Raw genomic sequence first — 14,659 nt, 5'->3', positions numbered from 1 at the left:
AATTTGCATTTGCTAATGGAGCTCTCCAAGTCCACATGCTCGGTGTTTGTGCTACAGCTCAGTGGAAACAGTATTTTATATTTTAAATGTAAAGTGTGTCAGCGGAGGCGTAGTAGGCAGCGTAATGAACACTCAGACGTCCCTCATCTTGATCACATCTCTGCTGGCCACAGGCAAGGACCTGTCACACACTGAGGAGGTTCATAGGAAGGCCATCAACAACCTTTGGGCCGCCCTTGCGTGCCCTGCGCCCGCTGGGCATCATTAGCTGCTGCTTTACAGCATTAAGGCTTTGGGTCCCTTTGAATTACAAGTGCAATTTGGCTTTTCCTTACGTTGGAGAGCAGCCACGTGGTTCCATGGCAAATAATAAACATCTTATCCTTGAGGCCTGATCATGCATCAGGGAGGTTTACTGCCAGCACCAGTACTAGGATCAAGCTGCTGAAGGTATATTGTGTTTCACCCAGTAGCTACACCCTGAAGGGCCGTCGGAGCCTCGCGCAGGAGCAGCGGCTCACACGAGGGGAGGAGGCCCTCAGCCCTCCCACCCTGTGAGCTCAGCGGCACCATCCTTATTCCCTGCGCCCAAGTTTGAGCTTTCGGCCCACGAGAACCCTGCAGCTGGAGCCCACCAGCCATGGGATGTGCCAGCCCTGAGACCCCGTGTGGAGCACAGCACAGCCAAATGGAGGATTTGCAGCAGGTCCCAGGAATCGCCGTCTCCTATGCCCGACACTGACCCGACTAAGGCACCCGTCACTGGGACAGGCATGAGGGTGTCTGGAGGAGAGACCCACAGTGCTCCCCTGGGCACAGCTCGACCAGCTTCTTCTGGGACCAGCCCCAGCTCCGTCTGACCTGCTGTGCCGGGGGGACCATGGCATGGCCGCTGCTCCGGGGTGTCCTGCAGGAGGAGCCATGAGAAGCCCTGCCGCCGGGGAGACACGGTGCCTCTGGCAGATGCACCGGGTTTGTGACCCACCGAGCCATGGGAGCAGCCCCACAGCCTCACAGCCCCCCAGAGATCAGCAAACCTTCATCTGCTGACAGTGGAGCAGGTGACAAGCTCCCCCTGCACCCGGCTCCCTGTGTATCCGGCCTTGGACGCAACGAGGGATCCTCAGCCCAGGAAGGGAAGAGCTGGGGAGACCGTGACCTTGGGGCATGGCAGGATCCGTGTCCCTGGGGACTGGGTCAGCAGGGACAGCTCTGCTGACTTGGCTCCACATGTGTGAGGCTGAGCAGCTCCGAGTGATCCCGCAGCAATGTGGTGACCACACGTGAGCCGATGTGCAATGCCACTGCCAATATCTGTGCCATGTATTTCCAGTGTGATAAAAGTAACTGTGAGTAACTGAAGATGTTTCCAGTTTGTGTTAATAAAATACATCTTTTTAAAGAATGGAATTCTTCAAAGATTGGCAAATTTTATTTTATTTCATTAGCTTTAATGTCACTGCCATATGGACTGTGAAGAAAAGTGAACCATTAGATCAGAGGGACTGAGTTATCAGTGTGACACAGAAAGCTCTGATACAATTGTTAAGGAAAAGCCCTGGAGTGATTTATTGCCTGCATTGTATTAGCCACAGAGGAGTTATGATATGCTCCCCATTCCTGTATCATATTAGGATTTTATTAGTCTAATATGACATGGTAATATAATATATGATTAGAATTTCCATCCAGTGATCCTTTCCTTGGTTGCAGGGGCTGGAGAAGGTTTTGTGTGCATCAGCTCCTGGGCCATTATGCCCAGGGAGGATGGGGGATACCTGGGATGGCACAGTAGCTGAACCAGTCTCCTGGCCTTCCCAGGTGGGACATGGGGCCCCTCCCCTTCTGTGGGCACCCCGAGCCACCTGTCTGCCACCGAATTTGTTTCCCCTGAGTTACAGAGCCTCTGGCTCCTTCCTGCAGCTGGGACAGTGGAAGGATGGAGCTGGCATTATGATCCTTGCTGACAGCCGAGCCACAGGTCTGGGCTGTGTCCCAGCAGTACCTGGGAAATCATCCCTGACATGTGAGAGCACAGGCGCCAGCTGTGCCAGGTGTCCTGCAGCACCAGCAGAGCCCATTTCCCCTGGGCTCAGCACAGTGGGAGGAACCATTACATTTGCACCGGGGTCTGGACAACGGCTCCGTGTGCCCCAGCGTGGAGGGGAGCCAGGGCTGTGCTCGCAGTTCAGCTCAGCCTCCGGCTGCGGATGTGCTGACACGACGTACTAATTGCTGTGCCTCATCACGGTGCCCCCCTACTCCCACAGCTCTCCTCACGTGACCCTACCCTCTGGAAACTCAACTTACCCAACAAATCCCGAAGACAAACTTTTCTTCAAAGTTTCCCTGGCATCCCCATCCACGTGTCTCCAAGCCCCCCGTTCCGCCTGGGAGCAGCTCGGAAGCAGACGCTGTTTGTAGCCTCATTCTTGCCTCCAGCAGCAGCAGCAGGAGGAAGAAGTTCAAGCATGTCACAGCGCTACTAGGTGCTAAATCCCAAAATCTATATCAAAGCCTATTTGATCATCTTCCTGTCATTGATATAATAAAAAGGATTAATTTATTGGAGACTGCCAAAACCCTCATGTGGCAACAAATTTAAGGATCGTGTTTACACAGGCTAATTAAACCCAATTACTTTCATTCCTCTCCACGGTGCTAACGCGGGTGCTGACGTGTGCGCTGGAGCCCCTACGTGAGGCTGTGTTCCTGGGGTGGGTGAGGACCCAGAGGCATCCCCAAGGAGCACATCCCCAGGCCGCTGACCCCCGGAGGGGAAGGGACCCTCGTCCTCCTCCTCCCAGTGCCCCACATGCTCCGCTCTCTGAGAATGGCACCTGGGAGCAGGGGGATGTGGCACACGGCCACCCCTGGCTGCGGGGGAGCCCAGGTGAGGCTTTGGGAGAGCAGACGGGGCCATTGCCCGTGGTGGGAGATCACCTATTAACGCCTGCTATTTGTATAATAAAAGGTTGCATTTTTTGTGGTAAAATTCAGCATAAAGAGCACGCGTCATTAAGTATGGAAATCCAGAATTTTATTAGCAATCTGCTAGATCTGAACTGACGCCAATTAAACAAAAAAGATATCATTTATAAAAAGGCAGAGTTCAAGTTGTATTAAATACGAAATGCAATTTTCTGCTGGTTGTGATTTATTACCATTGGTACATTGTTCAAAGAAGCATGTTATATTTCAATAGAGAAATATTGTTTATTCATTAATATTTTAAAACTTGCTTATTGCTGTGTATGACTCTCCTGCAGAATGAAACTTATGATTTAAAACATGAATTAATAAACACATTTGAAAGTGTTAGACAATATCATAACTGCTCATTTTTCATTTTACTGAGAGCATATTAAACTTTTATAATTCTGTACTATTATTTTCCAAATAAAGGTATGGGCTCTAAATTGCTAATTTCAGGTACAGATGAGAGAAAGCAATAACAGATGTTGGGAATCAGTCACTATGTCCTGCTAATACGGCTCAATACTTTTGTTCTTACATTATTCACAAATCTCCTGTTCGGTGCCACAGCCCCCTCAGAGAGTCCAGGGTGCCCCGAGTGGCTCTCCCGGTGGGACATGAGGGTTCCAGGTACAGCCTGGGAGAGGACAGCGAGGGTTCCAGGTATGCTGGAGCTGCCGGGCTGCGTCGCGCTCTTAATGCCAGGAAACGTTTGATAGAGGCTGACATCCTAAATGAGGCCGAAAATATTTTATACAAAATGTGATAAAGCAGTAATGATCCCAGAGGCCTCGGGTTATCTTGGTGATTACCTGCACCCACCACTTGAATCAGCAGCATTAAGGGGTCCAGACCCGATACGTGGATCCCTCGGAACTCATTAGTCCTGAGTACTTTATATAGACTCACCTCTCAGCTGCTTGATTCAAACTAACCTTTTTTGTATCTTAAAATCTCTGCTGCCACAGCCTCGCTGTATTACCATAACAATAACCAGTATTTCAATTTTAAGAACTCATTTTTCCTCAAATAGAAAGTGCCAATCAATTTAAGGAGCAGGAGAGGCACGCTGGAGCACAGGCAGGGCACGTGTGCTGGGGCCTCGCCCTCCTGCTCCAGCCCATTCTGGATGGGAAGTGTTTTCCTGCACTGCACTCTTCCTCCTCACTGGCCACTGCTCCTGGCTCTGCAGCATGCGCTGGGCTGAGGAGATTCACCTCAGAACCTTGAATCTTTGGGGGGAGAAGTTATGGAAGGGGATGGGGAGCTGACATTTGGAATGCTTCCCCAGTGACTGCGGGGAAAGGCCAGGGGTCTCTGCTCTGTCACTATGCCCACAGCTGGGCAATGGCTGGAGGGGCACGGGGGGTTCCCAGGGGTTCCCAGCACCCTGGGGACAGAGGCAATGCCCTGTTGCAGGTGGCTGAGCACTCCAGCTTTGCTGCTTCCAGTGGCTCCAGTCAAGGGTCTGGGGTTATGGGGAGGGGTCCAGGACACATCAGAGCACAGGGGTCCAGGCAGTGCCAGAGTCTGCACCTCGTCTGATTGATGGTGGGGCTGTGCGATGGTGGCCCTCACACCTGACACTTAATGTGAATTAACTATTCACCTCTTCATTGGGCAAAGCAAATTGGCAGAACTTACTACTCCAAGCCAGTCAATTAATTAAAGTTCAGTGCTTAATCAAGTTCCAGTGGCCATAAATGGGGCACAGGGATTTCTCTCTCCTGAGCACCGTGCTCAGAGGTTGCATGAAGCATTGTACAGTGTTTGGCACTCCCTGTGTGATTCCTCCTCAAACTGGCCCCCACCTGTCCCCACTGGTCCCAGGGCAGCCACCTGGGAGCTGGTTCCTCTCAGCGGGCTCTGTGGTGGGCTCCAGACTGGAAGCTTTGTCCCGCCAAGTCTAGGGCAGTGTTGGGAAGACTGGGAGGTGCTACTGGGCGCTGTATGGTGCAGGGGCTGGGAAGTGTCTGTGCCACCCCCGAGAGCCCCCAGGGACCCCAGCTCCTCCCTGGAGGGGGCACATGAGAGGCTTCACTTGGAAACCCATCTTCCCCCACCTTGGATGGACAAAGAGCCACAACAAAACCGGCTCTGGGTGCAGAGGGAATGTCTGTGGGACAGGAAGTCTGGGCACCACAGCACTGAGCACCGGGAGAGCAGGGACAGAAAGGGATGCAGCATGGAACTGCAGGCACCCAGCAGAAAAATGCCTTTCCAATAGGCCTGCCCATGTGTTTCAGAGACTCTCCAGCCCATCCGTAACTGGGAAGGACATGCTGTCCAGCCACATGGGCAGCAGATTCAATTAGGTTTCTCTCTCCCAGAACGTGGCATGAGAAGCAATCTCTCTTTTTGAAGAATGTAATAACAGAGTGCAATGGAAATGCGTTGAAGAGACTCCAAGAACAGGATCCCTGCCTTAAATCTTGAAAGCAGTCAAGAAAAATATGTTGTTTACCTGAATTTGTTTTTCATAAGGTCTCCCAGGGGATTAATAAACTAACCTTTTGTCTGTGAACACCTGGTCCTACACACCATCAATAACCAGCTGCACCCTCCACGTCACTGCGCACTCAGTGGGAGAGGCAGATTGCAGGAGCCTCAACAGGAGTCACCAAGACACCGGTGACAGAGAGGACACCCAGCACTCTGCCTGTCCCCAGGGCCCTCTGGCTCCACAAACATGGAGCTGAATTGGGCCCATGTCCCAGATATGGCCCTGAATGTAAGGCCGCGGCTCCCCATCCAGAGCAGGGCTCTCCCACGGGACCACTGCCATGGTGGGGGAGGCCCTGGCACAGCCTTGCCCCTGGGGGGGCCGGGGGGTGTGAAAGGAGCCAGGTGCCCTGCCAGCAGCACCCTCCCACCGAGCGGGTCTGCGGGCTCAAGCCTGGCATCCCTTAATTGATTGATCGGCTCGGACTGTCAGCGCTTACAGAGATAATTCAATTTATAAAATCCTATTATGTAGTGAAAGATTTTTTGATTGTTGAATTGTTTCCTATGTTATGCAAGTCATTTTGGCTCCTCTCACTTGGAAATCCACTGCCCATTTGTGAGAGCTGGCAATGGAGCCATTCCCCTCCGCTGGCTGATGCTCAGATGCTCCGAGGGTGGGCGAGCACAGGACAGAGGCAGCTGGGGAAAAGGAGACACCCCAAGCTCGTGGCATCCCAGTGTCCTGCGGTGTCACAGTGTCCTGTGGCATCCCAGTGCCCTGGCATGTGGGACCATCCCTGCAACTTTCCTGCAACTCTCACCTTGGGCACAGGCAGGGGTCTGGCAGCAGCTTCCCCCTGGGAGCCCGAAGCGTCCCTGTGCCGCCGTGTTCCCGTGCCAGAGCAGCACCAGGACCCAGGTTGCTGCCTTAGGGTGTACCCAGAGGCGGGGCACCCGTGTGGCCCCCACCCCGGTCACCCCAGACGCGGCGCCGGGCTCAGGCAGGAGGAGCCGGGGCTGCCATGTGGCAGCTGAAGTTTGGTTCCCATTTTCAGCTCTTTGTTTCCATTCCCCACCCCCACCCTGATGCAAACTCTGCTCTCCGGTTTGTTTCCATAGAAATCTTCAGCTGTAAATCCTTAAGTAACTTTTTTTTTTTATTTATAGTGTGCTATTAATGTCCTTTCAAGCTGAGGACTCCAGGAAATGAAATAATAGAAAAGGCACCACTTTGAAATGCATCCAGGCATTTATTGTTAGTAAGTGAAAAAGTAACATGAGCATTTAAAGAAAATATTGGCAGATAAATTGGGTTTTAAAGAAAATATAATTGGATATAATTTCTGCTTCATTCAGTTAAATATTTATTGTTTTATTGACTTATTTTCTTTTATTTATAATAAGAACCTTAAGCTGAAATTTAATTTTCTTGATATAAATATACGTTTTCATAGAAAATTTGGCATTTAAAAATGTTATCTCAGACATTAATGGCTTTGATAAAAGCACGTGGCTTGTGCAAGGGTTTAGTTTAGATGTTTCCACCCTCAGTAAATATGAAGTAGTCTCTATAATCATCATTATCGTAACAATTACTATTATTCTAATTAATGGGTAAGGCTAATGGCAATGCATCCACATGGAAAATCAGTGCTTGCTGCATATTTGAGTTCTTCCCACAGTTTTTGCTGAGATCTGCAGAATTTGAGCTCCTCAGAGGAGCCCTGCCCTGGGCAGGGGCAGCTGAGTTCCCGCCCCCTTGGGTGAGGACGGAACCTTCTCCCTGCCTGGGCTGGGAACAGAGGGCTCGTTTTATCAGCAGACAGACAGACAGACGGAACCGGCAGCACCGTCGGAGGCAGATGCTTTCCATGGATGTCGGTGCAGAGTCAGCCACCAGGACGTGTCACCGAGAGGCTGCAGTGCCGCTGCCGCCAGCGGGACACGCTCCCGGGCTGTCACCTGCCGGAGGTGGCTGCCCGGCAGGCACAGGTTCCAAGGCAGGTGAGCTCCAGACACGGTGGCGAGGGACCTGCGCCCAGCTCGGGGTCTCAGCTCTCAGGGGTCCCTGCTTTCCGCTGCCAAGCGGGTGACGCCACGTCCGCGGTGCTTCCAGGCATTGCCACAGCTTCCCTGCAGGTCTGCAGTGCCCACCTGCTGGAGCCTCAGCGGTGCAGCCTCTCCCCGAGGGGCAGCTGCCGTGTGCTGCCAGTGCTGGACCGGCTGGACGCGTGTGTCGTGCCTCCCTCCGGCCAGCAGTGCCCTCGCTGGGGTGGCACTCCATGGGACATGGCCTGAGCCACATGTCCTTCCCACAGCACAGAGAGCTATTTCCACGGCAGTGGGCTTTCCAAAACACTCCTCCAGTGGTGAGGTCCCTGGCCAGGTGCTGGCCCGCACTGATGGGCTCCCCTGGGGCAGGAACACCAGTGCCCACTGGAGCTGCCACCCTGCCACTGCCTGTTCCCAGGATGGCCCCTCCATTGTCAGGAGGACTTGCTGGTTCTCAGGGTGTTTTCAACGCTCCTGTCCCTGCAGGACACAGCAGTGTGGCTGTACTTGTCCTGGGGCTCCCAAAAGTGGAAGGGAGAGCTTGAGTCCCTTCCCCTGCCCTCCTGACCCCTCCGATGGGACAACCAGGCACTGTGCCAGTGAGGGGGACCTCTTCCCCACAAGAGCACTTGATCATGAGGACAGAGAACAGCCCAGCTTGTAACAGGGATGCAGCTAAACCACCTGCAGATGGAAATGGTGTTTGGATTCAAACCAGTGCTACAGAGGTGAAAGGCTCTGGGCTTCATTAACAGCCCCTGGAGTCACCCTGTCCCCCTGAAATATGTCATGCACACTTCGAACCTTTCCATTTTTATGGGCAGGTTTAACTGCGGCACAGAGCAGCTTATATCAACAGTGAAAAAATGTCCGGCAAGAAAAGGCCTGAAATGGTAAATATTTAACAGGTCCTTTCTGTCCTCTCCTTCTACGTATTAAAATAATTAGTTTAACAAAGAGGACTCTGTTCCCCTGTGTCTGAGCACGACGTGTCTGGTGCAACAGCGCAGCTGTAATTCAGTCTCGGGTTCTGCTGGCATTTACACTCACTGCTCCACGCCGCTCTCCCGGTTTATAGTGTCAGCAGAACATCTTGATTAAATTACAGCTCTGGATTCGGTTAGGAGCCAGGGATTATTCCAGATGTAGTTGAGTTGTAGGTATCTGTCTGTGCTTATTTGAGGAGATAGACCCTCAGGAAAATCAGGAGACCAGATGTGGGATGGCGCTCCCGGCCCCAGTGCCACACGGCACAGAGCCCTGGCACGCCGGCCTTGCCTGCAGCAGCTCCGGGCTCCTGCCTGCTGCCCCCACAGTGCCCAGCGCCCACACCCTCGGGCACAGGGGACCCTTCTGGTCCTTCTCATTCTGAGAAGCGAGAGGAAATCCCATCCTGCAGCACCGTTGGCACATGTTGCCAACGCTTGCCAACGCTGTTGCCAAGAGATGGACGCTGAGAAAGGGACACATCAGTTCAGCTCATCCCTGAGCGCCATTAAAGCTCCAACCAGACTCTGGAAAACAGGATGGGAGGGATGGGGCGCCGGGAGGGCTCCCGGGTGTGCCGGCGGGCGGGGAGGCAGCGGCGGCCCTGGGGACAGCACTGACCGCGCGGTGCCCGGCGCTGGCCGGGGACGGGGCCGTGCCCCCCGCCCGGGCTGCAGGGGCTCCTGGTGGGTCTCCCTCGTGTCTGGCATTTCCCAGCGACCCCGCCGGGTGCTCCGAGCCGGGGGCCCAGGCTGAGGAACCGCCCGTGCCTCCGGGCCCTGGGCTTTCTGGAAGCGGTGACGCCGGGGCTTCGCTGCCCTGGGAGGAGGGAGGAGCCCAGGGAGCTCCCCCGGCCGCATCCTGCCTTTGTCCGCACCCTCGGGCAGCGGCAGCCAGGGCCTTCCCCTCATTTGTCTTGTTAATCAGCGACAGCACGTTGATCAGTCATGGTGAGAGCCGGAATAATTGCGGACTCAAAATAGCACCGATTTAAATCTTTCGGATGATAATCTCTCGCCTCGGAAATGCTCGTGGCTGGTTTAGCAGCAGGAGCGGGTTCCTGGCGAGCTTCTTCCCGGGAATGCCATGCAGGAAGAGAGGGCACTCGAGCGAGGCAAGCTGGCATTCCCAGCCGGCCCCACACCCCGCACAGACCCGGGTGGGATCCACGGCCCTGAGCTGCCCATGGTGGCTCTTGGGAACGGCGTGGTTGAGCAGATGCCCTGGGCAGCAGCTCTGAGGGCTCCTGGCTCCATTTGTGCCCACCTCCACCAGCATCGGGGCACGGGCACTGCTGCCCTCGCCCGCATCAGCGCTGCCTCCGGAATGGGCCTCCTCTCCCATCTGCAGTGCCAACATTTCCAGCAGGATCTATATCTTTCCATAGGCAGTTTGTTTCATCACAGTAACATAATAATGTGCTGAGAAGAGCTCATAGTTGTGAATTAATGTTTAAAAGCTCTCACTTTTGGGTTGTTGAAATGAATGTTAATTTGACAAATGGCAGCCATTGGGATCGAGGCGGCATTAACATGGAAATCAGAGTTAACCTCCAGCGGGGCAGGCGCAAGGTGAGAGGAGCAGCCGCGGCAGCCGCTGTAGTTTTTCACCTGATGCTCACACTGTAAATACTGCCAGTGCCCGATCTATTTATAGAACTGTAATTTAAAGGCTAGTTCAGGGAAATCTGAATGACATCTCCTTAAGAGAGGCAATCGTGGGGTATCTTGGAATATGTCAGGCAGCTCTCTTGCTTTCTCTCTCAAAAATACTCATATGTCCACTAAATCAATTTGCTTTTCTCTTGTAACTGCATTTGCAGGGCCATTCTTTTCCATTTTCTGTCACTGTCACACGCTAATTCATGTCACTCTGCTGTGCAGGAGGGCCAGTGCTGCCCCTCTGCGAGGCACCAGCACGGCTCCCCTGTCCCTCCGGGACCTGTACCCGGCAGCCAGGCTGGACGGGTCCGGGGGGCTCGGGCTTCTCACAGGGGCTGAGGGTCACACCCCAGAGTACTGCTCTGCTCCTCTGGGTCTGGGAATGAACCTTTGCAGAAGCTGACTCCGTGTCCCAGTGCACCTCCAGGTTATCTTCTGTGGGGAGGGGGGATCCTAAGGATTCCCACAATTAAAAAAAAAAAAAAAAATTACGTTGTTTTCCTTCAGTTTTCACTTAGGAAAAAAGGTGAGGATTTTCAAATGGACAAAAAAATCCAGCGCCAAAGCTCTATGTCCTGGGAACAAATAGAGCAGAAAATCCAGGGGAAAAAAATTTGGAGCTTAGGGCGGTGGCTCTTGAGTGAAATCTCCTAACACAACCCATACCTGAGTCACCCCCGTGCAGGTGCGTTTGACTTGCTGGGTTGCTGGCCATGGAAACAGGGCTCCAGCAGTCACTGACGCACTGACCCCTTCCAGGAGGGAACATTTAATTGGGCCCTGACCAAACAAGGAGAGCTGTCCCACTCAGTCCTCTCCACCTCTGGATTCTTCAGATGGTGTTTTTGAAAGTGAGGTGGAGAGGCTGCAGACCAGAGGATTTCAACTCAAACCCAGCAGCTTTGGTTTTGCAAATTATTTAATGTTTTGGAATGTTCCTTGCATCTCCAGACATAAATATTCAGAACTTGCAGCTGGGAAACTTCTTTCTAAGTTGTTTTATCAGGTTCAAGTACAAATTTTCAGTTAAAAACCCTCTTTCCTTGACTCTTAATCGTTCCTGACCAACAAATGGAAAAGAGGAAAAGGGAGTGAATTACATGACCTGTCTCTTTTTGTTTATTAAGAACTTCTTTCCAGTGTCTGATTCTTACGGAAATATGGTTTCAATTTTCTCTTTGAATTGTGGATCAAGAGATGTTGCCAATACATATTTTTCTCTGTCAAAATTTCATTTAATCTGGGGTCTGTAGATGTCTTGAGAGCCATGTCTCCTCACTGGGTTATTACTGTGTGTGCCTCTTGTCATGTTAGTTTTCCATTGGAATCACGTTCGTTCTGGAAAGGCAGCGGTGCTGGTTTGTTAGCAGGGCTGCCGAGGAGCAGGATGCCCCACACCGTGTCCCCACCAGCACCTTCCCCCTGCCCCAGGGTCTGGGGCTCAGGGCTGCTGCTGCTTTGGGCTCCCGTGGGTCCCTTCCTCCATGGGAACCCGGCGTCCTGGATCCAGTGAAGGACCGCGGGCACCGGAGGTCAAGGATCCACCAAAACCTCGGAATGTGGGTGAGCCCAGCTGCGAGGGCATTGCTGCTGGGCTCCTGCCAGCCATGCTCCAGAGGATCACAGATCCTGGATGCAACACTGGGCTGCAGGACCCACACTGAGCTCTCCCAGGAAGCTGCTGGGATGTACTCGCTGCACGCCTTCGGATTCAGCTCTGTGCCTCTGTCAGGGCTGTTTGGCCGCGTGTCCATCATCAGTCCCAACATGATCCCAGTGATCTTTCCCTGTTTTCTGGTGGCTGCACAAATTCCTCTGCAAAGGTATGAATGACCTCTTGGAGACACATCAGCAGCTGAGGTTGTAGCAATTTGGAGTTTATCCAGAGCAGGGCTTTTTTGAGGAGTTTGATGAAAAAACATAATTTTAAGAAGTGACCAGCATTCCTGGGCTCAGGCTGTCATTCCAGGTGCTTTGGAGGGGCTTGGGTCCATGAGAGGTTGACATCCACCTTGCTGAAGTGAGTGTCCTGCAGCAGGAAGGGACCCCTTGTAGCCCAGCCAGAGCTGCAGCTCACACAACCCTGGCACACACACCAAGTGCAGCTCCAGCCATGACTATTCCCTGTGCTGGTAGGGTTCTCCCGAAGGGTTGCAGGTTCTCAGGATATTGCTCTGTCCCAGCACTTCTCTTGCACTGTGAAATGACGCACTCCATTGCAGTTAGCTGTGCTTGTTTCAGACTTTCAAAGGATTAACTTTCACCATCTAAATGAGAAGAAAAGGGAAGAAATGCCTCACAGCCTCTCCCCACCCCCTGAATAGAGTTTTTCTGATGGAACTGGAATGCTGGAAATAATCCAGAGGAATTCAGAAAATGAACCTGTCAGAAGAATAGTTTAATAAACCCCCTTTTGCAACCGCGGTATCATCAGCTCACACCCCTCCTCTGCCAGCTGCAGACAGCCCAGGCAGTCACCAGGGAGCAGAGCCAGAGGAGGGGCTGGAGCTGCAGTGCTGCCAGGGGTCCCGGAGGAGCTGGACCTCTGTCCCTGTGCCCTGAGGGCTGGAGGTTCCAGCTCAGTGTTGGCTGCTGAATTGATGGGGGCTCTGCCTGCAGACCTTCATGGGCCCCTTGCAGGGCTGCCCCCGGGGCACCCTCCCACTGTGTGCGATTGTCCCTCTACAGCTCCCTGAGACCAGGCTGTAGCAAGGTGGGTGATCAGGCAAGGGTTGGACTCGATGATCTTGGAGGTCTTTTCCAACATTTATGGTTCTGTGATTCAATGTGGAAGGTGTGGGGACACAGCTGGAGTTCCCCTGGAACCACATCACAGGCAGCTGAGCTGTTCTGGGTAGCTGCAAGAGCAGCCGCGATGCTGCTCCCTCCCAGCATTTCCTCACCTGTGCCTGGCCAGCCCTGTGCCATAAATAAAGGGGAGCATCTTGAAGGAGGCTTTAATCAAAAGTTAGGAGTTGCAGGCAGCATGTCACAGTTCCTCATCAGGTTGCCATTATAATGCTCTGTAATTGGAAAGACGTTAATATTGACAGTGCTGTGAGGAACGTCCTGCTTCTCCCTGCATGCGTGGATTTGATAGAGTTGAATAATGGAGCAGATATGATGGATTAGAAAAATTCCCCAGCTAAGGTCCCTAATTATAGAGTTTTACCTGCCCAATTAAGGTGGAGTACTTGAGAGAAAACTAGACACCAACTCTCTCCAGGCACCTGAATGCTCTGGGAAGCATGAGCAGCTATGACAGTGCCAGACTGGAGGATTACTGGAATTTTATCCTTCTTGAAATGTTGCCTTCCTGATGTTTGTGCAGTATGGAGCTACAGAGGCCGAGCAGCACCTGTAAATCCTGCTGATCCACAGGCTCTAAGCTGCACGGCCGTTCTGCCCTGCCTGGATGTGGATTCCAGAGCAGGAATCAGCCCAGTCCCCACCGTGCCCACAGTCCAATGTCCTTTGCCTGTTTAACAAACCTGAGCCCCCTCGGCCACGTGGCTGCCCCACTGCCCCGAGCCCTCAGCAGGGCAGCCAGAGTCCTGCCCGCTCCCAGGGGAAGTGAGGCTCTGGGGCTGCAGTGCAGACCCTGAGCCTGCCCAATGTCTTGGAAATCCAGGCCAGTGGGACAGAGAATTTTTTAAAGCAAATAATAATTTGGCTCTCTGCAGCCTAAGGATGAATCATGGTGGTTTTCTTTTAACCATCTTAAAAAACAAAGGCAGTGTTGGTCCCGGAGAGGCCGACGGGTGACACCCGTGGTGCCTGTGGTGACACCTGTCACCGCGAAAGGGCACGTAGGGTGGCACAGAGCCTGCTCACCCCTCCCAGGAGGAACAGCCGGCTTCCCACTGCTGAGAACATTTCAGCATCCAAATCTCCCTCTAACCCCTCCCTGTACTGGTGGGACAATTATCCCATAAATTATGAAATAAATGTTCTGCTCGGGCTCTGGAGTCTGTTTACCCGAGGTGTGCTTTCTTCTCCAGAGATACTCCCGCTGGCTGCTGAGGGATGGAGACGTGCTGGTGCTTTTTTCTTTGCCCCTGCCTCCCTTTCTTCTGCTCCCGTGATGAATTGTAGGGGAGAACTACCCAAGCCTGTCTGTTTTGGCTTAGATCAGCTTTTCTTCTCATTATAATTTAAGTCTTTAAGGGTCTTCAGGAGGAGCCTGTAAAAGTCAGATCACTCATTGCTGTTGACGCCGTGTGTTTCATGGCCACTCGGGCCGTGATTCATGCGCGGGGCCGGGACGCGTCTCCTTTGTGCCGCGCAGAACAATGGCTTTGTGCCGGCTGCGCCCGCGCCGGCCCACAGCGGGTTAACCACAAAATCCTGCAAGAGCTGAAAACTATGGATTGAGCAAAATCTCCCTGTCAGCTCTCTGTGATTTTGCTGAGAGCACTTGGACATGCTGGCATTGGATTTACAAATTGAAAATCATTAATAATTCTAACCAGGCTGTGATAAATCTGAGATCAGTCTCGATGAACCTGGACACCATTTCATAAATCAAAAAGATTACT

The sequence above is a fragment of the Corvus cornix genome, chromosome 17 (genome assembly GCF_000738735.6).
Source record: "Corvus cornix cornix isolate S_Up_H32 chromosome 17, ASM73873v5, whole genome shotgun sequence".
NCBI lineage: Eukaryota > Metazoa > Chordata > Aves > Passeriformes > Corvidae > Corvus > Corvus cornix.
Note: the sequence above shows the minus strand (reverse complement) of the source record.